A 25750-nucleotide genomic window follows, 5' to 3' on the forward strand; every position below is an offset into this window, starting at 1 on the left:
TCAAAGAGGAAATAAAAAAAATACCTAGACACAAATGAGAATGAAAACATGACGATCCAAAACCTATGGGACACAGCAAAAGTAGTTCTAAGAGGGAAGTTTATAGCAATAAAATCTTACATCAGGAAACAAGAACAGTCTCAAACAAACAAACTAAACTTACACCTAAAGCAACTAGAGAACGAGGAACAAACAATACCCAAAGTTAGAAGATGGAAAAAAATCATAAAGATCAGAGCAGAAATAAATGAAATAGAGATGAAGAAAACAATAGCAAAGATCAATGAAACTAAAAGCCGGTTCTTTGAGAAGACAAACAAAATTGATAAACCTTTAGCCAGACTCATCAAGAAAAAAAGGGAGAGGACTCAAATCAATAAAATTAGAAATGAAAAAGGAGAAGTTACAACTGACACCACAGAAATACAAAGTATCATGAGAGACTACTATAAGCAACTATATGCCAATATAATGGACAACCTAGCAGAAATGGAGAAGTTATTAGAAAGATACAACCTTTCAAGACTGAACCAGGAATAAATGGAAAACATGAATAGACCAATCACAAGTACTGAAATTGAAACTGTGATTAAAAATCTTCCAGCAAACGAAAGTCCAGGACCAGATGGCTTCACAGGAGAATTCTATCAAACATTTAAAGAAGACTTAACACCTACCCTTCTGAAACTCTTCCAAAAAACTGCAGAGGTAGGAACACTCCCAAATGCACTCTGTGAGTCCACCATCCCCCTGATACCAAAACCTGACAAAGATACCACAAAAAAAAAAGCACAGGCCAATATCACTGAGGAACATAGATGCAAAAATCCTCAACAAAATATGAGCAAAGCAAATCCAATAACACATTAAAAGGATCATACACCATGATCAAGTGGAATTTATCCAAGGATGCAATGATTTTTCAACACCTGCAAATCAGTGTGATACACCACACCAACAACCTGAAGAATGAAAACCATATGATCATCTCAATAGATACAGGAAAAGCTTCTGACAAAATTCAACACTCTTTATAATAGAAACTCTCCAGAAACTGGGCATACAGGATACCTACCTCAACATAATAAAGGGTATATATGACAAACCAAGGCTAACATCATACTCAATGCTGAAAAGCTGAAAGCATTTCCTCTAAGATCAGGAACAAAACAAGGATGTCCACTCTCACCACTATTATTCAACATAGTTTTGGAAATCCTAGCCATCAGAAGAGAAAAAGAAACAAAAGTAGTTCATATTGAAGAAGTAAAACTGTCACTGTTTGCAAATGACATGATACTGTACATAAAATATCCTAAAGATGCTACCAGGAAACTACTAGAGCTCATCAATGAATTCGGTAAAGTTGCAAATTACAAAGTTAATACACAGAAATCTCTTGCATTCCTATAAACTAACCGGGAAAGATCAGAAATAGAAATCAAGGAAACAATCCAATTAACCATCTCATCAAACAATAAAATACCTGGGAATAAACCTACATAAGGAGGCAAAAGACCTGTAATGAGAGAACTATAAGATGTTGATGAAAGAAATAAAAGATGACACAAACAGTTGGAGATATATACCATGCTCTTGGATTGGCAGAATCAATATTGTGAAAATGACTATACTACCCAAAGCAATCTAGAGATTCAATGCAATCCCTATCAAATTACCAATGGCATTTTTCATGGAACTAGAACAAAAAAATCTTAAAATTTGTATAGAAACACAAAAGATCCCAAATAGTCAAAGCAATCTTGACAAAGAAAAATAGAGCTGGTGGAATCAGACTCCCAGACATAAGACTGTATTACAAAGCTACAGTAATAAAAACAGTATGGTATTGGCACAAAAACAGAAATATAGATCAATGGAATAGGATAGAAAGTCCAGAGATAAATCCACTCACCTGTGGTCACCTAATGCATAACAACAGAGGCAAGAATATACAATGGAGAAAAGACAGTCTTTTCAATAAGTGGTGCTGGGAAAACTGGATAGCTACATGTAAATGAATGAAATTAGAACACTCCCTAACACCACACACAAAAATAAACTCAAATTGGATTAAAGACCTAAAACTAAGGACAGATAGCATAAAACTCTCAGAGGAAAACATGAGCAGAGCATGCTATGACATAAATTGCAGCCAGATCTTTTTGATCCACCTCCTAGAGTAATGAACATAAAAACAAAAATAAACAATTGGGACGTAATTAAACTTAAAAACTTTTACACAGCAAAGGAAACAATAAACAAAATGAAAAGACATCCATCAGAATGGCAGAAAATATTTGCAAATGAGGCAACCAACAAGAGATTAAACTCCAAAATACACAAACAGCTCATGCAGCTCAATACCAAAAAAACCCACAAAAAACAAAACACACACACACACACACAAAAACTAACAACCTAATCAAAAAAAGGACAGAATATCTAAATAGACATTTCTCCAAAGAAGACATACAGATGGCTAAAAAGCACATGAAAAGATGCTCAGCATCACTAATTATTAGAGAAACGCAAATCAAAACCACAAGGAGGTATACCTCACACTGGTCAAAATAGCCATCATCAAAATGTCTACAAATAGTAAATGCTGGAGAGGATGTGGAGAAAAGGGAACGCTCCTACACTGTTGGTGGGAATGTAAGTTGGTAGACCCACTATGGAGAACAGTATGGACGTTTCTTAAAAAACTAAAGATAGAGCTACCATATGATCCAGCAATCCCATTCTTGGGCATATATCCAGATAAAACCATAATTCGAAAGGATACATGTACCCCAATGTTCACTGCAGCACTATTTACAATAGCCAGGACATGGAAGCAACCTAAATGTCCATCAACAGAGGAATGGATTAAGAAGATGTAGTACATATATACAATGGAAAATTACTCAGCCATAAAATAGAATGAAATAATGCCATTTGTAGCAACATGGATGGACCTAGAGATTGTCATACTGAGTGAAGTAAGTCAGACAGAGAAAAGCAAATTTCATATGCTATCACTTGTATGTGTAATGTAAAATAAGGGTACAAGTGTACTTACCTACAAAACAGTAATAGAGTTACAGATGTAGAAAACAAACTTATGTTACCAGGGGATAAGAGGGAGGGACAAATTGGGAGGTTGGGATTGACATACACACTACTATATATAAAATAGATAACTAATAAGGACCTAGTGTATAGCACAGGGAACTCTACTCAATACTCTGTAATGGCCTATATGGGAAAGAATCTAAATAAGAGTGGATATATGTATAAGTATAACTGATTCACTTTTCTGGACACCTGAAAATAACAGAACATTGTAATTCAACTATACTCAGATATAAATAAGTAAATAAATAAAGCCTACCCATTTTTCAAAAAAAATATTTGATTTCTTCCCACTAAAATCTGGAACAAGATGGGGATGACCCCTCTCACATCTTCTATTCAAAATAGCATTGGAAGTCCCTAGTCACAGCAATCAGACAAGAAAAAGAAATAAAAGGTATCCAAATTGGAAGTGAATCCTAAAGAGTCCACACAAAAATGACTAGAACTGATAAACAGATTCAGCAAAGTAGGATACAAGATTAACATACAGAAATTGGTTGCATTTCTTTATACTAACAATGAAATATCAGAAAGTGAATGTAAAATATAATAATCCATTTTAAAATCACATCAAAAAATACTTAGGAATAAACCTGACCAAGGAGGTGAAAGACTTATATGATGAGGATCATAAAACATTAATAAAGGAAATTGAAAATGATTCAAAGAAATGGAAAGATAGCTCATGCTCTTGAATTGGAAGAATTAATATTGTTAAAATGGCCATACTATTCAAAGAATCTAAGATTGAATGTGATCCCTATCAAATTACCCATGACATTCTTCACAGAACTAGAATAAATAATCCTAAAATTTATGTGGAACCATAAAATACCCAGAATTGCCAAAAGTAATCCTGAAGAAAAAGAACAAAGCAGGAGGCATAACCCTCCCAGACTTCAGACAATACTACAAAGCTACAGTAAGAAAAACAGCATGGTATTGGCACAAAAACAGACATATGTATCAATGGAACAGAATAGAGATCCCAGATATAAACCCACACACCTACAATCAATTAATCTTTGACAAAGGAGGCAAGAATATACAATGGGAGAAAGACTGTCTCTTTAGCAAGTGGTGCTAGGAAAGTTGGACAGTTGCATGTAAATCAACATAATTAGAACACACCCTCTCACCATACACAAAAATGAACTCAAAATGGCTTAAAGACTTAAACATAAGAACATGACACCATAAAACTCTTGAAAGAGATCATAGAGAAAGCATTCTCTAACATAAATCATACCAATATTTTCTTAGGTCAGTCTCCCAAAGAAATAGAAATAAAAGCAAAAATAAGCAAATAGGACCAAATCAAAATTGCCAGCTTTTGTACAGCAAAGGAAACAATATTTAAAAAAGTAAATACAACCTACAGAATAGGAGAAACTATTTGCAAACAATGTGACCAACAAGGGGTTAATTTCCAAAATATACAAACAGCTCATACAACTCACTAACAAAAAACAAAAAAAAAAACAATAGAAAACTGGGCAGAAGACCTAAATAGACATTTCTCCTACGAAGACGTACAGATGACCAGAAGGCACATGATAAGATGCTCAACTTCACTAAGTATTAGAGAGATACAAATATAAACTACAATGTGGTGAGGTACACCAATCAGAATGACCATAATTAAAATGTCTACAAATAACAAATGATGGAGAAGGTATGGAGAAAAGGGAGCCCTCCTACACTGTTGGTGGGAATGTTAATTGGTTCAACCTGTGGGGAACAATATGGAGGCTCCTCAAAAAACTAAAAATAGAATTAACATATGATCCTGCAATCCCACTCCTGGGCAAACATTCAAACAAAACTATAAAAAGATACATGCATCCCAATGTCAATTGCAGCATTATTTACAATAGCCAAGAAATGGAAGCAACCTAAATGTCCATTGACAGATGGATGTGTAAAGAAGTTGTGGTACATACGTACAATGGAATACTACTCAGCCTTATAAAAGAATGAAATAATGCCATTTGCAGAAACATGGATGAACTTAGACATTATCATACTAAGTGAAGTCAGAAAAAGCAAGACAAATACCATATGATATCACTTAAATATGGAATCTAAAATACGATACAAATGAACCTATCTATGAAACAGAAACCACCTCACAGACACAGAGAATATACTTGTGGTTGCCAAGGTGAAGAGTGGGGTGGGGGAGGGATGGACAGGTAGTTTGGGATTAGTAGATGCAGACTATTGATATTATATATAGAATGGGTAAACAACGATATCCTACCGTATAGCACAGGGAACTATTTTCAGTATCCTGTGATAAACCACAATAGAAAAGAATATGAAAAAGAATATGAAAAAGAATTACTTTGTTGTACAGTATAAATTAACACATTGTGGGCTTCCCTGGTGGTACAGTGGTTGAGAGTCCACCTGCCGATGCAGGGGACACAGGTTCGTGCCCCGGTCCGGGAGGATCCCACATGCCGTGGAGCGGCTGGGCCTGTGGGCCATGGCCGCTGAGCCTGCGCATCTGGAGCCTGTGCTCTGCAATGGGTTAGGCCACAACAGTGAGAGGCCTGCGTACCGCAAAAAAACAAAACAAAACAAAACAAAAAAAACACATTGTAAATCAACTATACTTCAACAAAATAATTCTCAATTCATTCTCAATTATTCATGAATAATTCTCAATTCTGAATTTCTCAATTCATTATCTTTTATATAGTATCTTCTTTTTTTTTTTTTTTATTGCGGTATGCGGGCCTCTCACTGTTGTGGCCTCTCCCATTGCGGAGCACAGGCTCCGGATGCGCAGGCCCACCGGCCATGGCTCACGGGCCCAGGTGCTCCGCGGCATGTGGGATCATCCCGGACCGGGGCACGAACCCGTGTCCCCTGCATCGGCAGGCGGACTCTCAACCACTGCGCCACCAGGGAAGCCCCCTATCTTATTTCTTGATCTGCTATCTTAATGAATGCATAGTTTAATTTTGTGCCAAATTTTAAGTGGTAAAATATGCACAGTTATTGTCCTTCTTGATATATCAAGCATCAAAGAACTCTGAATTAAGGAACTGTAGAAGCCTTTTGCCCTAGCTTTTGATAAATATGACAAAAATGTAAATTGCTACTATAAATACAAGGCACACCTCAATTGACCAAGTTCCTGCTTAAAATCCATATTATCAAAATAAATGCTGTTTGGAAATATTAATATTTGTAGAAAATCATTATCATGTTTCCTGGTTACCTAACATGCTCAAAAACCCTACCCTTATTTGAATAATTCTTAAGTTCATGATCTCATTTGTTAAAACAGAAATTCACCCCTGTCCTTTACAGCTAGTACCCAGTTAGATAAGTCTACACAAAACAAACAGATTTACCTGTTAGAGTCTTTAAGTCCTTGAGTAACTGAGGGAATTAAACACAGGACCTAATCCATTTGCCTGGTTATAGTGGCAGCAGAAGCATAGAGCATTAATGGGCATCAGAGTTTGCAAAGCCTCATGCCTTGCAGAGAAGGTATTCATGGGGAGGCCATGGCTGCAACTTCCTCTAGAGCTTGACTGCTGAGCAACAGCAGGACAGTATTTTCCTCAGGCTCAATCTGTAGTGTTTTATGGCATGTTTCCTGAAAAGTTTACCCTTAAACCTGCTCTTTAGAAAGTTCAAAATTTCTGTAAACTTCTAGAGTATTCTCTAGTAAATTTCTTTTCTATTTAAAGATATAAAACAAATTTTTCTTGCTTTCACCTTACAATCTCATTGCTAAAATATCCTATATCATTCTGAAGTAGATTGATAATAATCATATAGGAAGTCATATTGTTTGTTTAGTAATAGAATTTAATTAAGAATAGAATATACTGAGGTTCACTGACGTATAAAATGTTCTCGTGTGATCACAGATTTTTTCAGGTATAAATGCAATATTCAATGCATCTAAACATTATTCTGTTTCTTCTTTTCTACTTCTTTCTACACAGGACCTACAGTATGAAATAGAAACTGAGGTCACAGATGGAAGTGGTAAAATATTTCCTCAGCCTATGAATATGATCTCATTGGCAGTTTAGACTCCTCTTTTCCTATACTATTTGAAACTCCAGCCAAACTTGAGAGCCAATTATATACAGAAATGTAATATCAAGTTTATTTTTAGGGCAATCAATGCACTTGAAGCCAAGTTTCACAATGAGATTTTAACATGCCCTGAAGATTAACAGCAACTCTCAGGGTGAGGTGAAACGATTTAATGCTCTTGAAAGTTGTCAATCAGAAGCATTATAGGGTGTATATAAACATCTCCTTCCCATTTCATCCTTGGTTTCCATAAAAAGGGAAGTATATTATGAAGTAAAGGAATTAATATTTATAGAAGGCAACTGTATTAGAATCCTTACATTATCTCAGGTAATTTTTAAGAAAAATATTTGAGATAGGCATTATAACTAATTTCCAGATGATGAAACACACTGACTGAGGTTAAGCACTGTATCTACACAAATAGAAAAATGTATTGCTGTATCCTTTCTCCCATTCACTAAGTCATTCAACAAATATTTATTCAGCACATGAAAGGAATAAAGTAGTTTCAATTTGTACTATAAAAGCTATAATAAGATACTGTTTTTGAATTATATTCTGCATATTATAATATTTTGAATTTGTGTTTTCAGGGCTATGTTAACCAGGTATGGTTGGGACCTTTATTTTCATTTAGTTTGTTTCCAGTGTTGGTAATAACTGTCCCTAAATCTTGTTGTTATTTATAGTGTTAGAGACTTCTTAGACCGTAAATGTCATGAAGGCAAAGATTTTCTCATTCTTATTCATCAATGAAAATATCCTGAATTTAGGATAGTGCCTTGTCAGGTCCTCAATAATGATTTATTTGAATGAATGTATGAGATTACAGAAAATGATACTTTTATTACAAAAGTGAGAAAACAATAATAATTGGTTCATAACTTTTTCCAATTAATAAATAATTAAATTTACATCTGGTTAAATTTACACTGAGTTGGAGATCATTACAGTATTTTTCAGATAAGAAGTTATCTCATAAAACATTGAGATTGTGTTATGTCAATTTGGTGCTGTCAATATGGGGTGGAGCATAAAATTAGAGATATTAAATTAAAAAATAAAAATAAAATTCATTAAAATCTAAACACCCACCATTCAGAAATAACCACTGTTAGAGTATAATCTTGCACATTTTTTGATACCTATTTTTATATCTACCCATGCACTTATTCATTTGTCTATCCTTGCGTACAACATTAGTAAACTCAGTATATTCCTAATATTGGTCATTAGGTTGTAAATATTGTTTGTTCCTTTTTGACTTATTTTGCTTTGCTTGCTATTGTAGAAGCATAGCAAATTTTCTATAGGAAAAGCTTTGCACACATCCACGTGAAGAAATTCCTAGATTTTAATTTGAGGAGCCTGGAGTATGCCTATTTTTATGGTTTTGAAAAAAATGAAAGTAGTTAATTACTCAAAAGTACAGTACATTAGCATCATTTTCTTGACACTGAATATTGGCATGCCTTTTAATTCTTACCAAATTCAAAGATATCTTAATTTTTATGAGACCGTTTGTGTAATATAATGCTTTAATGCTTTAGTCTCAGACAACTGGCTCTTTTTTTCCATCTTCCGTACCACATGGAGTAGTTCTCATAACCCTTAGTTTCTCTACAACTCTGTTGACTAGTAGCACTCCAAATAAGACTCTGAATGTTTCTTAATGTTGTGGATTTTTTATCCTGGCTGTTGATATGCTCTGTTAATGATTTCATATTTCTTCAGTGTTCTTAGCAACCATTATGGCTGTAATTGCAATACAATATAAGTAATGGTTACAATCTTTATCTCTTTTGTGTTCTGTGACTTCATGATAGATAATCTTGGAGGAGCCTTGCATTCTTATAATAGCTGCTGGTCATAGACAATTCTACATTATAGTTTAAATTCTCTCATTCAACCAGTGTTTTTTTCATATGTTTTGGCAGAAGATTGATTTTAGGACTCACTAGCAGGCAACTTCACCATTCAACCTGACTTGTGGGAAAGAAGTAAATAGAATATGAAAAGTAAATTGCTGACATTGAATAAAAATTGAAAGTAAGAAATCAGCTAGTATTCAGTGTCATGATTCTCTTATATCAATGTTATATTATTCGTATTATTCTTACTCAGAAAAAAGTCCCCACGTCTTGCTGTAAATATAAAAATACAGTAATTTTGTCTATGATCTCTCAATAAAGCAATTGCTTTTTTCTTGTTTTAATGAAAACTGGGGTCATAGAATGAAAATAATTAGAGCTTATTTTTGCAAACACCAAATCTCAAGATGGATGGGTGCATATGGTTTTAACTAGAGACCTTATTGCTGCAATGCATGAACATTTCTTCATTCATAACCTCATTTATACAACAAATATTTCCTGAATGAAAAATATATGTCAGGATCTGTGGTAGATGCTAGAGATAAATGATCAATAAAACAGAGCCTACTCTTACATTCCCTGTGCATGTAATATAATTGGAATTATAGATATTTGAATGCAAATATGAGAGTGCTATACTGAAGGAATAGAGTCTAGAGGTGTCAAGTGTTTATGCCATAGTCTAGAAGAATCAATGAAGACTCTATTAAGGAAATAACATTTATGATCTTAATGATGAGAATTAGAAATTATTTATGTGACAAGAGGACAGAATTTCAAACCAGGAATATTAGAAATAAATGCCCAGAGCACAAGATGGCAGAGTAGAGGGATGTGAGTTCACCTTTTCTTACAAAAACACCAAAATCACAGCTAACTGCTGAACAATGATTGACAAAAGAACAGTGTAGGGCTTCCCTGGTGGCGCAGTGGTTGAGAGTCCACCTGCCGATGCAGGGGACACGGGTTCATGCCCTGGTCCGGGAAGATCCCACATGCCATGGAGCAGCTGGGCCTGTGAGCCATGACCACTGAGCCTGCGCATCCGGAGCCCGTGCTCCACAACAGAAGAGGCCACAACAGTGACAGGCCCATGTACTGCAAAAAAAAAAAAAAAAAAAAAAGAACAGAAACAAAAAAAAACAGTGTAACCTACCAAAAAATATATCCTACATCCAAAGACAAAGAACAAGCCAAAATGGGATGGCAGGAGGGGTGAATTTGTGATAAAATCAAATCCCATACCCACCAGAAGGGCAACCCATAAACTGGAAAATAATTATATCACAGAAGTTCTCCCACAGGAGTGAAAGTTCTGAGCATCACATCAGGTTCCCCTGCCTGCAGTCTGGCAATGGGTGGAGGAGCCCCCAGAGAATCTGGCTTTGAAGGCCAGCAGGGTTTGATCACAGGAATTCTACAGGAAACAGAAACTCCACTGTTGAAGGGCATATACAAGTTCTTGTGTGCACCAGAACCCAGGGAAAAAAGCAGTGACCTCATTAGGGCTAGGGCCAGACCTACTTGCTGGTATTGGAGGCTCTGAAGAGGTGGGGGGCAACTGTGGCTCACTGTGATGACAAAGACACTGGCACTTCTGGGGAGCACTCATTGGTGTGAGCCCTCCTGGAGGCTGCCATTTTCTCACCAAGACCTGGCTGCACCTAACAGCCAGTAGGCTCCAGTGCTAGGACACCTCATGCCAAACAACCAACAGGGCAGGAACACAGCCCCACCCATCAGCAGACAGGGTCCTTAAAGTCTTCTTAAGCACACACACAACTATTTGCTAAACACACACCTTGACATGGTCCTGCCCACCAGAGGGACAAGACCCAGCTCCACCCACCAGTGGGCAGGAACAAGTCCCTCCCATAAGGATGCTTGAACAAGCCTCTTAGACAGCCTCATCCATGAGGGGGCAGACAGCAGAAGCAAGAACTACAACACTGCAGCCTGTGGAACGGAAACAGCAATCACAGAAATTTAGACAAAATGAGACAGCAGAGGAGTGAACAGATGAAGGAACAAGATAAAACTCCAGAAGAACAACATACTGAAGTGGAGATGGGCAAAATTCCCAAAAAAGAATTCAGAGTAATGAAAGTAAATATGGTCCAAGGTCTCAGAAAAAAGGATGGAGGCACAGATTGAGAAGATAAAAGAAATGTTTAACAAGACCTAGAAGAACTAAAGAACAAACAAAAAGAGATGAAGAATAAAATAACTGAAATGAAAAATACACTAGAAGGAATCAATAGCAGAACAGCTGAGGGAGAAGAATGCATAAGCGAGTTGGAAGACAGAATGGTGAAATCACTGCCATGGAGCAGAATAAAGAAAAAAAGAATGAAAAGAAATGAGGATAGTCTAAGACACCTCTGGGATGATATTAAACACACCAACATTCACATTATAGGGGTCCTAGAAGGAGAAGAGAGAAAGAAAAGTCCTGAGAAAATATTTGAAATGATAATAACTGAAAACTTCCCTAACATGGGAAAGGAAATAGTCATCCAAGTCCAGGAAGAACAGAGAGTCCCAGGGAGGATAGACCCAAGGAGGAACATGCTAAGACACATAGTAATCAAATTGACAAAAATTAAAGACAAAGATAAAATATTAAAAGCAACAAGGGAAAAGCAACAAATACCATACAAGGGAATTCCCATAAGATTATCTGCTGATTTCTCAGCAGAAACTCTGCAGGTCAGAAGGGAGTGGCATGATTATTTAAAGTGATGAAAGGGAAGAACCTACAACTGAGAATACCATACCCAGCAAGGCTCTCATTCACATTTGATGAAGAAATCGAAAAATTTACAGATAAGAAAAGCTAAAAGAATTCAACACCATCAGACCAGCTTTGCAACAAATGCTAAAGGAACTTCTCTAGATGGAAAAGAAAGGGCCACAACTAGAAACCAGAAAATTACAAATGAAAAAGCTCACCAGAAAGGGCAAACATACAGTAAAAGTAGGAAATCATCCACACACAAATATGATATAAAGACCAGCAGTAATGAGGAGAGTACACATGCAGGATATTGGAAATACATTTGAAATAAAAAGCCCAGAAACTCAAAATAATCTTGTTTATATATTGACTGCTATATCAAAACCTCATGGTAATTGCAAACTGAAAATCTATAATAGATACACACACACAAAAGAAAAATAATCCAAACACAACACTAAAGTTAGTCAGCAAATCAAAAGAGAAGAGAACAAAAGAGGAAGGGAAGAAAAACACCTACAAAAACAAAGCCAAAACAATTAACAAAATGGCAATAAGAACATAAATATTGATAATTACCTTAAACGTAAACTGATTAAATGCTCCAACCAAAAGGGACAGACTGACTGAATGGATACAAAAACAAGACCCATATATATGCTGTCTACAAGAGACCCACTTCAGATCTAGTGACACACACTGACTGAAAGTGAGAGGATGGAAAAAGTTATTCCATGCAAATGGAAATCAGAAGAAAGCTGGAGTAGCCATACTCATATCAGACAAAATAGACTTTAAAATAAAGACTGTTACAAGAGGCAAAGAAGGACACTACATAATGATCAAGGGATCAATCCAAGAAGAAGATATAACAATTGTAAACATATAGGCACCCAACATAGGAGCACCTCAATATACAAGGCAAATACTAACAGCCGTAAAAAGAGAAATCGACAGTAACACAGTAATAGTGGGGGACGTTAACACCCCACTTTCATCAATGGACATATCATCCAGAAGAAAATCATTAAGGATACACAGGTCTGAAATAAAACACTAAACTACATGAACTTAATTGATATTTATAGAGTCCATCCAAAAGCAGCAGAATACACATTCTTCTCAAGTGCACATGGAAAATTCTCCAGGATTGATCACATGCAAGATACAAAGTGAGTCTCAGTAAATTTAAGAAAATTGAAATCATATCAAGAAGGAACCAGATAAACCCACACACATGTGGTCACCTTATCTTGATAAAGGAGGCAAGAATATACAGTGGAGAAAAGACAGCCTCTTCAATAAGTGGTGCTGGGAAAACTGGACAGGTACATGTAAAAGTATGAAATTAAAACACTCCCTAACACCATACACAAAAATAAACTCAAATTGGATTAAAGACCTAAATGTAAGGCCAGACACTATCAAACTCTTAGAGGAAAACATAGGCAGAACACTGTATGACATAAATCACAGCAAGATCCTTTCTGACCCACCTTCTAGAGAAATGGAAATAAAACCAAAAACAAATGGGACCTAATGAAACTTAAAAGCTTCTGTACAGCAAAGGAAACCATAAACAAGACCAAAAGACAACCCTCAGAATGGGAGAAAATATTTGCAAATGAAGCAACTGACAAAGGATTAATCTCCAAAATTTACAAGCAGCCCAGGCAGCTCAATAACAAAAAAACAAACAACCCAACCCAAAAATGGGCAGAAGATCTAAACAGACATTTCTCCAAAGATATACAGATGCCAACAAACACATGAAAGAATGCTAAACATCATTAGAGAAATGCAAATCAAAACTACAATGAGATATCATCTCACACCAGTCAGAATGGCCATCATCAAAAAATCTAGAAATATTAATTCTGGAGAGGGTGTGGAGAAAAGGGAACACTCTTTCACTGCTGGCGGGAACGTGAATTGGTACAGCCACTATGGAGAACAGTATGGAGGTTCCTTAAAAAACTACAAATAGAACTACCATATGACCCAGCAATCCCACTCCTGGGCATATACCCTGAGAAAACCATAATTCAAAAAGATTCATGTACCAAAATGTTTATTGTAGCTCTATTCACAATAGGCAGGACATGGAAGCAACCTAAGTGTCCATCAACAGATGAATGGATAAAGAAGATGTGGCACATATATACAATGGAATATTACTCAGTCATAAAAAGAAACGAAATTGAGTTATTTGTAGTGAGGTGGATGGACCTAGTGTCTGTCATACAAAGTGCAGTAAGTCAGAAAGAGAAAAACAAATACCGTATGCTAACACATATATATGGAATCTAAGAAAAAAAAAAAGGTCATGAAGAACCTATGGGTAAGATGGGAATAAAGACACAGACCTACTAGAGCATGGACATGAGGATATGGGGAGGGGAAGGGTAAGCTGTGACAAAGTGAGAGAGTGGCATGGACATATATACACTACCAAACGTAGAATAGATAGCTAGTGGGAAGCAGCCACATAGCACAGGGAGATCAGATCAGCTCGGTGGTTTGTGACCACCTAGAGGGGTGGGAATAGGGAGGGTGGGAGGGAGACAGATGCAAAAGGGAAGAGATATGGGAACATATGTATATGTATAACTGATTCACTTTGTTATAAAGCAGAAACTAACACTCCATTGTAAAGCAATTATACTCCAATAAAGATGTTAAAAAAAAAAAGAAGGAACCTAATTAAACTCAAAAGCTTTTGTATGGCACAGGAAACCATAAACAAAATAAAAAGACAACCCACAGAATGGGAGAATATATTTGCAAACCAAGCAACTGACAAGGGATTAATCGCCAAAATATACAAACAGCTCATTCAGGTCAATGTCAAAAATCAAACAACCCAATCAAAAAATGAGTGGAAGACCTAAATAGACATTTCTCCAAAGAAGCCATACAGATGGCCAAGAGGCACATGACAAGATGCTCAACATCGCTAATTATTAGAGAAATGCAAATCAAAACCACAGTGAGGTATCACCTCACACTGGTCAGAATGGTCATCATCAAAAAAGTCTGCAAACAATAAATGCTGTGGAGAGGATGCGGAGAAAAGGGAATCCTCCTACCCTGTTGGTGGGAATGTGAATTGGTACAGCCACTATGGAGAACAGTATGGTTGTTACTTAAAAAACTAAAAATAGAGCTACCATATGACCCAGCAATCCCACTCCTGGGCATCTATCTGGTTTGAAAGGATACATGTACCCCAATGTTCATTGCAGCATTATTTACAATAGCCAAGATATGGAAGACCTAAATGTCCATTGACAGATGAATGGGTAAAGAAGATGTGGCACATATATACAATGGAATATTACTCAGCCATTAAAAAGAATGCCAGTTGAAGCAACATAGATGGACCTGGGGATTATCATACTAAGTGAAGTACGTCAGACAGAGAAAGGGCAAATATGTCATTTACATGCAGAATGTAAAAAATGGATACAAATGAACTTATTTACGAAATAGAAACAGACTCATAGACTTAGAAAACAAACATATAGTTACCAAATGGTAATGGTGGGAGGAAGGGATAAATTGGGAGTTTTGGGCCTGACATATACACACCACTATATATAAAATAGATTACTAATAAGGACCTACTGTATAGCACAGGGAACTCAACTCAGTATTCTGTAACAACCTAAATGAATTTGAAAAAGAATAGATACATGTGTATGTATAACTGGAATCCCTTTGCTGTACACCTGAAACTAACACAACATTGTTAATCAACTATACTCCAATATAAAATAAAAATTAAAAAAGAAAAAAGAAACACTATTAATCATTTAAAAAAAAAAGATGAAATGAATGCCCAGAGGTGAAAATTGTAGTGCATTGTAGGAACTTAAATGAGGATTAATACATTGAGTAAGGGGTATTAAGGGAAGAAGATGAGCCTGAGGAGAGATCAGCCAGGTCTAGGTCATCTGGACCTGGGTAAGACATGGGTAGCAGTTTTGATTTTATTCAAAGAGAATCAGGAAAAATATTTTACATAGGGCACTTACATGAAAAGATGTGTTTATCTGAAAGAGCACTCAGGCTACTGTTGAGCATTAACTGAAGAAAAACACAGCTTGAGGTGAGGATATGAATTTGAAGCCTGTTTTTTAATTCAAAGGATACCAAATATTAGCATAGACTGAAGATATGATATCGGCTTGGTTTATAGGGGAGGGAGGGAGGAAATAGGTAAACAGATTTGAAAGAGATTTAGGATATACAATTTTAAGGCATTATGTATGGATAAACTGGAGAAGAGAGAAGATCCATGGATGTCTCTGAAGACTGTGGGTGGGATTCTGGGTGTTTGGCTGTGCCATACTATGTGATCATAAATAAGGATCAACACATTGAGAGAAGAAAAATGAGCTTAAGATTGTGTGTATTGAATTTAACCTTCCTATACGTTATAAAACAAAAATATCCAGCTAGCAAAATAGATAAAATATCTGGAACTCAAGAATGAACTCCACACGGAGAATATTATGGAGTTTCAACATACAGCTGGTAACTGGGACATAGAAGTCATTAATCTCACCCAGAGAGATGACAGGTTCTTGAACAGAATCATCAAGGAATCCAAAATAGGAGATGAAATTTTCAAACTCTAGTTTCTCTGGGGCCAGTCGGATGGTATAAATTAATAAAACAGTCCAGATATAAAAAATAATAATAGCATAAAAAGATAATAAATGGCCACTGACATTGTGACTCAAGGTCAAGGGTCAAAGAAAGTGATGGAGGCTGTAGTGGCCTCAGAACAAATGCCTTTTAGGGAGTGCTGGTAGTTAACTCTAACCAATTTTTCTTATTATAAAATATATCACGGAACGCTCAAACTCTGGATGTTCATATAATTTTTAAATATTGACAACTAATTATTAAAAATATTGTGAGTACCAAACAACACACAATGGTGGACCAGATTCGACATAGAGCCGTCCCATTTTAAGGAATGAAATGAGAAAAAAACAGTACCAACAGAGGAGACTGGGAATGCATAAACAGAGAAGTACAAATGCAGTGATTCTAAAGAGTTAACAGACTTCCTTATCCACAACCAAGTGATGATAAGCTGTGGGATAACAGATCCTTGTGCTTGGAAACGGCTTCAAATATTAAACAGCCTGTATTGATATTATTCACAACATTGCCTTCCCTCTCCTACTGTTCATCTTCATCATGTAGGATTTATTATGCTCCCTTGTGCATAAGTTGCAGTGCTAGTTGTTTAACTAGTAAATGGAATATCTAGTTATCTTTTTCAGAAATATTTATCATTAATCATAGTTTAACATTTTTTTGTACTTCCAACATATTGATTCAGGAATGTGTTCATCCTAATTCTCTTTAAGATATTCTCTCTTTAAGATATTTTCTCTTTAAGATATTTTCTTCCATTTTTCTTTCCTTAAATAGCATGGCAATATATCCTTATTGGATAGTTTTCTTGATAAGATTTTGCAAATGCTCCAACTAGAACAGAATGTGATTGCCAGGATCTGTGTAGTTGGAATGACAGAAGCACATTTATTTTTTTGAGGGATTTATTGGATAGAAGTCAAACACTATATTGACTTGGCTCTAAAAAGATTTCCCTTATGCACCCTATAAGGTATTATAGTTTCTTGGCAAATGTGAAGTGCTAATTCCTCTCTTGGGGTTGAGGCATATCCTGCTGAAGCAGAAGGATGAACATGATAATCTAACAGGTATTTTTCCATTCATGACTACTGTGATCTAAGTCCACCAGACAGCTAGAACTTTTAAAAACATTTAAAAATAATTACACTTAAGATACATCCTATGAAATATATATTTGCTTTAACATTCACTGCAATATTCTGAGTAATTTCTTCCAGCTATATTGTGCTCTATCCTAATGTTTTCAGGAAGAAACTTGGGAAACCCAATATATTATATATTTTCAGGAGAATGTCAATTTTCTCATAATTAATTCCAAAATTTACAAATGTCATCCAAATTTATAACTTTCCTTATAAAATTTGATAAAGTATGATGAAAAGACAAACCTGTGAATGCTTCATATTTTAAATTTCTACAATATATTGAGTCATTGAAATAAATCTGAGTATTTGAAACAAGTCTTTTATGAAATATCTGCCCAAGTACATAATTTTGTGCAAAATTTTACTATATATGCACTTGAATTAAATATCAGCATAGAAGAGTAACCATCTATGTTCACCTAGCAGCTAAGTAGCCTATTCCTTCACACTTAGGCATATAAACTTCATATTTGTATGACTGCAAAATTAATATTTACTATGCTTTATGGATATTTTGGTCTCCTGTAAATGAAAAAACCTGGAGATACTGAAACCCCAAATGGCAAGTTTTAAAGAACAGATCAAAAGCTCAGGGAAGAAACAGTAGAAAATACAGTACATGTAATTATTTTATTCTTCTTCTCTTTTCCTAAATATCTATTATGTGGTTACCACAAAGTGCATTTATCTTTAGCCTCTCTCTGTATCCACCTGATTTTTCCTTGACTCCTATTTATTTCTTATTATCTTTAGTTTCTGGCTTATTACATTTTTAACCACTTCACTGAGGTAATACTGACATATAAAAACCTGTACATATTTAACATATATAACTTAATGAGTTTGAAGATAAGTATACACTCCTGAAACCATCACCACACCTATGCCATAAACATATCCATTCCCTCCAAAAGGTTTTTCCTGCATTATTTCTTTACTATTATGTGCCATTAACTGTGATAGGCTGTTTACTAGTAATATTTTCAGTATTCACACCAAGCCTGAATGCCTCAGTGTATCACACATCGTTCTTCTTCACCACTCCCCATATTTAACAATCTCTAGGCCCTAAATACCTTTCATATGTCTTATAAATATCTCAGTTATCAAACCACTTCTATTAAAACCTGTCAAGTCTAGGCCACTATCATTTTTCACCAAGAAACTTCTAATTACTCTCCCTATATAGACTCTTATCTCATTAGAATGATGTTAAAAATGAATGTTTGTCATGCCATTTCAACAGCTTAAAACCTTCTACCTCCTCTTACACAAAACCTACATATTTCCAAATATGTGTCAAATTCCCAAATGATTTGCTCCTATCTGCCCTTGCAAATTTGCTTAGTGTCATTCTCTGGCATCGTATCTAGAATTATTCAGTCCCTCAAGAATTCCAAATTCCATTCACCTGTAAGGCACTTTCACATGCCTCTCCATCTACATCAAGTGCTCTTTGCCTCAGCCTTCCAGAATACTACCGCCACCACCACTTCCCATGTGTCCATTGGCTCTTCCTCTTTCTATGACAAGGTTTCTGCCCAGATTCCATTAGGTCCTCCAGTCTACACTTTGTAAAAACTCAATATTTCTTTCTAACAATTAATTGCATTTATATTTAAATATTTTATGTGTGGCTTTCCACTCTGGATTGTAAAACCCATGCATCCCTAGAGTTTACAGTGTTGGCGTGTTAGAGAGTTAACAAGTACTTGATAATGAATAAATAAAATAAAAAATACCCATATTTAAATCATTTGATTCATATTTTAGGATATGAGATTCCTAAATGACCTCGCTACATGTGACTCACAAAGGTACCTAGGATTAAAAGTAAAACATGATTTGATCTATACTTAGTACTTATGTGTTCCTCCTTAACTAATATTGTGTTCAAATGATTTATGAGCTGAATTGAATCAATTTAACAACTTTTTTGTTACATTATTATTTGGTGCATTCAAGTAAAATGTATCAAATAAAGCATATCTAACTTAATTTTTTTTAAACTATAGACAAATCCAAATGGAAAAAAATGGGCTTTTTAATACTCCAAAGGAAATAGCAATACTGTGACTAGATTAGTTTTCATTATCAAGACATTGTTTTCTACTTATCCTCTGAATCTCAGGTCAAAATGTTTGTTTTGGAGTATTTAGAGGATATTTTTAAAAAGGAACAAATTCTTAAGGTGTTGTTAAATTTTCTGAATTTTTAAATTACAATTTAGAATACCTTGTTTTAATTTATGAACAAAAAAAGCCACAGTTGAATTTAAAAACATTTTTATTCATCCATCCATTACTTATTCTCCATTTTTTCTGTAATACATGAAGTCCCCTGTGATGCCCATTTTTCTTGCTATTCTTCAGTTTTCCAGGACCATAGGACTTTTTCAGAATACCCCTCCAAGTCTGTTTACCTTAGTGCAGTTAGAGAGGCAGCGCAGCATTATGGTCAACAGTACGACCTCTGGAGCCAGCCTGCCTGGATTGGAATCCTGACTTTGTCACTTACTAACTATAGAAACGTTTCCTGAACATCAAAAATATGTTTTTGATGTTAATTTGATGACCTTTGGCTCAGAATGCAAATGCTTACAAAGTTGACATTGTGCCTATAAGCCCTAAATAAATAATCTGCCAACCTCAACATCAACCAACATTTCTGAGGGAAAATATCTCATGATCTATTACCTCAACAATTTGAAGCATGCTGCTTACAACATCATTATTAGAATCTAAAGGTCATTTCTTTCAGGCATCTCCTTAAACACAGATAAGAGTACACACATACATACACACACATGCACATGCACTAATACAATGAGAGAATTTTGGATGATGCCAATATGCTGACAGAGTTATTTGGGGCGGTTTTTATCAATGTTTATATTTTATAATTTTCCCTTAATATAGAAAAAATTATTTAACTTCTGAATATTAGATTTTCAACTAGAAGGGAGTACGTTTATTATCTCAGTGTGTATAGACATTTTTCTTGTAACTTTATGGATGACGAATACAATTAATAAATAAGTCACATTAGATTATACTAGCAATAATTGCCTTACTGAATTAATACCATAAATACACTTCTATTCATCTTTATTTCATTCTTATAGCATGTTGTTTATATTAAATTATTTTATCTTAAATAATCACATTTCATTGATAACTAGAGAAAAGGGAAACTAATGTTTTTTTCTTATTTAAGCAGTATAGTAAATTATTTGGAAAATACATAGCTACTAGAATATTTAAAATATCCAAATTATTTGGAACAAAAAATATAATTTAATTATATATTTTCCTACAAAATTTGACTAGACTTATGTAGTCGAAAACCGACCTACCATTGTTTGGGAGCTTAAAGAAAATTTAGAATGTATTCCTTGGCTATCTGTGTGCTCTCCAACTTATACAGTCTACAAAAAATGCAGCATAAAATATTACCAATGGCATAATGAAAGTCCAGTGTAAGAGATATATCTTGTCTAGTGCACCACAGTCAAGGTCATTCTAGCTTCAGTGCAGAGAGGCATTCAATGCAGGTATATTTGACTCTGGCTGAAGACCAGTCAAAAATGATTAACCTCAAGAGGGTAAGGACCATGTAAAGATAGTCAAGAGGACTTTGGTTGTCTGATTAGAGAAAATCACTCTAATAACATGGAAGCTAAAGAAGAAACAAAATCCTTTGTCCTAAGAGCTGCATTACCATCCATGGGCTCTTCCCTTTCTCCCACAATGCAGTTGTTAAGGGCTTCTAGGGTTAATATCACAAAACTATTTAGACTTCTAATGGACTTCAAGTAAAGAAAAACACCCTCCAAAATTTAGCACTAAAATTGGCTTCTTTAAGAAACAATGAGATTCTTTAAAAATGAGGAGTTCAGAAGTTAAACATTCCTATGGTTGGGGACGTTACAGATGGGTTTTTTGCAACCAAGTCTATCTCCCTGTATGTTTCATCTGCCTATCTTTATTCTCTTTTCCTAACTGGCTTCAGAAAATAGAGGAAATCAGTGCCACCTCTCATCCACATGACAGACCTTTAAATATTTTAAGGCAATTCTTTAGTATCCCACTATGCTCAAATAGAGCAATATACATATTCCCATTCCCAAAGACCTCTTAATTTATTGGATAAAGACAGTATAGAATTTGGTAACTCCAAGTGTCTGGCAAGTAAATGAAGGTTTCATCTTCTTCACCACCAGTGTTCTAACACAGTGGTCCTCAGTCTTTCCTCAGTCAAGTGCAGAGCTCAGGGCGGGTCTGTTAGAATGACACTGAGATTTCCCAAGTCACGTACAATTCAAGATCAATACATCCTGTGGGATAAATGATCGACTGCTTACTTGAGTCACTTTTAACTAATTTTCTAAATGCCTTTTCTTTGGTATGGCTAAAAATCATGTGTCCAACTCCCCTTACTTTCTCAGTCTGGCAGACTCCTTGGAAAATCTGAATATTTCACAATGGAAGTCTGGTAAAATTTACTCTCCACCCAAACCAAACATTGGGAGGACTACCAGAAGAGTTTATGGTTCTTTCTGGAAAAGTAGGATTTGGGGGATAACTCTTCTCAAGTCTGTTGCACTGTTGTGACAAAGTCAACCACAACCGCTAAAACACAACATACTCCTCTTCTTCTGTGCCTAAGTTTACCCTGAGTTACTTGAAGGAATCAACTTTCCCAAGTTGATTATTCTTGTTAATCAGCCCTTCTCTTGTTCCCTAGAAGTTATCTAGTTCTCTTCCTTTCAAATGACCCAGCCATATTCTGTAGAGATTGCTTTTAGACACCTGGAACATTATTCAAATTGTGTCTCTATTCTAATATTCATGGATTACCAGCCTATTTGATTCACTGACACTAAAGGTTACAAAAATACCCTTTTGTGAATCATTAAACATCACATTTTCTTTTAATATCCTTTGGTTATCTAAAGATGATGAAGCATGCTATCATCAAGGTACCAGCTTCTACTTTCACACAGGCATTAAAAAAATCATATATTTGTGTGGCCATGATATACAATATGATTTAGTTTCTTGCTTAAGAATGAGAGCTAAGTTTCAATTAAACTGAAGTCAATTCTTTTGTATCAGATCCTACACCAACAAGGATATGAAACATAAAGAGTCCATGCTAATTGCACTTTAGGGAAAGTACTATCATTGTGGTTTTGTGCATAATTTCATATTTTCCTCTGATATTGAACACATATGTTGGCATTTGGAAATGGTGAACAGTTTCTAAAATTCTGAATGAGTATACTTTGTGATATAAAAACACATCATACAGAATCAAAATTGTTCAGCTCTATTTGAATTATTCAGAATATTAAGTACTCTCATGATTTTCATACGCTTATATTGAGACGTTTTCAATAATAGATTCATCTTTCTCACCCTTCATGGAATATTAATATTTCTTCCTTCAAATTGTGTTGAATGATTTAAAATATGTAAATGACTTAGGAAGTAGATTGCATATAATAAACCCTATATAAGTGTTTATGATAAATATTAATTAAACATAAAGCAATCTTAATGTGATAATAAATTCCATTAAATTGTGAAGCATTTCTCATTGGAAATCAGTGTATTATATCTTCAATGTTATAAAAATTGATGGGTTCTGAATTCATGTGTATTTCATTCAGTTTTTATGTTAGTAAAATATACATGTAACATGTATGTTTAATTATTTTTATATTATAATATGTGAGAATCAAATTTCATTTGGGGGCAAAAATAGCAAGACTCTATCTGTTAAAACATAATTTTCTCTCTGTAAATTGATGTGATGAAAATATATTCATTTTGAAATAAAAATTTATGCTTTCAAATTATCCTAAAAAAGTTAGTCTCAGAGTAGTAGTTCTATACACTTAAAAAAAAAAAGGAAAGAAAGAAAAACAAAGAATATGATATTCCCAGAGTTGACTGGAAATGTTGATGGGATTTGCACAGGTTGTTATGCAAGCCTGGAATAACTGGAAGGCAATAAAATTGTGACCAAAAAAATCATGGCTGTATTCCAGGATGAGCTGTTTGCAGTGTTTTCTGTTGCCTCCTGGTGCAGATCTCCTAAGCTCAGCCTGCTGAGTTAGAGGGATGCAGAGGTCCTCTATGATGTGTCATACTATATAGGTTGTAATCAAAGCCAACATGTTGCTTAAATAATACAGATGATGAACAACTTCTGATTATTATATTTGGGGATATTATGTATATGTATCAATTACTGTACATTTATTCTTATGGCTTTTTAAGATATATTTTAAAGAGATATCATTTTAAAGACATATCAGAGAAAAAAGATTTTAAAGCATTTTAAAGAGATATCAGAGAAAAAAAATGACCTTGAATTTATGTCAGTTTTAAGAGAATTACTACTTTATTATTCCATTTTTTTTATTTGAAAAAGTATGACTCAAGTTTGTTCACATTATGTGTAAGATATTAGTACTCTAAGGAATAAAAGTTGGTCTAAACCACTTAGTTTTAATGTTCTTTCATGGATATTCGATGATATAAAAAATAGTCACTATAATGAGGCTTATAGAAATGGAAGAAGATTTAGCTAATATATGATCCTCAAGACACTTCTCCCACATTCTGCTGCTTAAAGAATCCCAGAAGGAAATCAAAACAGCTATTTAAAAATAACAACAAAAACATATGACCCAATTTTAAAATGGGCAAATACTTGAATAGACATTTCTTCAAAGATGATATGCAAATGGCCAAGAAGCATATGGAAAGATGCTTACCATCACTAGTCATGAGGGAAGTGAAAATCAAGACGACAATGAGATATCACCTCACATCCATCAGGATGGCTACCATTAAAAAACAAACAAAACAATACAAAAAAACAGAAAATAGCAAGTGCTGGTGAGGATTTGGAGAAATTGGAACCCTTGTGCACTGTTGGTCCTAATGTAAAATGGTGCTACTCCTATGGAAAACAGCATGAAGGTTCCTCAGAAAAATAAAATTACTATATGATGTAGCAATTCCACTTCTGGGTATATATCCAAAAGAACTGAAAACAGGATCTTGAAGAGATATGTGCACACCCATTTCACAGTGGCACTGTTCACAGTAGCCAAGATATGGAAACAAACTAAATGGCCATTGATGGATGAATAGATAAACAAAATGTGGTACATACATGCAATGGAACATTATTCAGCTTTAAAAAGGAAGGAAATCCTGTCAAATGCTAAAATATTGATGAATCTCAAGGAGATTATGCTATATTAAATAGACCAATCACAGATGAACAAACTCTGTATGACTGCACTTATATTAGATATCTAGAGTAGTTAAATTCATAGAAACAGAAACTATAATGGTGGTTGTCAGGGGCTTGGGGGGAAAAGGAAATGGGGAGTTGTTTAATAGGTAGAGAGCTTCAGTTTTGCAAGATGAAAATGTTCTGGAGATTGTCTGCACAACAATGCAAATATACTTAACACTACTGAAATGTATACTTAGAAATGGTTAAGATGGTACATTTCATGTGTTTTTTTTTAACCACAATTTAAAAAAAGATTAAGCAATACTTAGAATAATTTATAAAAATTATTTGCTTAGAAAGAGTCACTAGAAAGAAATGTCATTTTACTTCATTTTGTCCTCATTATTTCAGATGAGAAGCCAATCATTAAGTGCATCAATGTACAACTATACCTATTGAGTTGATTTACTCTTTCTGCTTTCAAGATTTTCTCTTTTTCTTTGGTTTCTTAGGGGGTCACTTCTTTTTTTCAATATTTATTTATTTATTTGGCTGCACCGGGTCTTAGTTGCAGTATGCGGGATCTTTAGTTGTGGCATGCGGGATCTTTAATTGAGGCATGCGGGATCTTTTAGTTGCAGCATGCATGTAGGGTCTAGTTCCCTGACAAGGGATCGAACCCAGGCCCCCTCCATTGGGAGTGCAGAATCTTAGCCACTGGACACCAGGGAAGTCCCAGGAGTCACTTCTTTATCTGTTTAGCTTAGTAGTCAGTCGATGTTTAACAGAGGTTTTCCTCAAACTCCTTGAGTCCTTAAAGATTTCATACCCTGCTAATAAGTCTGTGTGGATAGAAGAGTACACTC

Source organism: Lagenorhynchus albirostris, chromosome 4 (genome assembly GCF_949774975.1).
Source record: "Lagenorhynchus albirostris chromosome 4, mLagAlb1.1, whole genome shotgun sequence".
Taxonomy (NCBI): Eukaryota; Metazoa; Chordata; class Mammalia; order Artiodactyla; family Delphinidae; genus Lagenorhynchus; species Lagenorhynchus albirostris.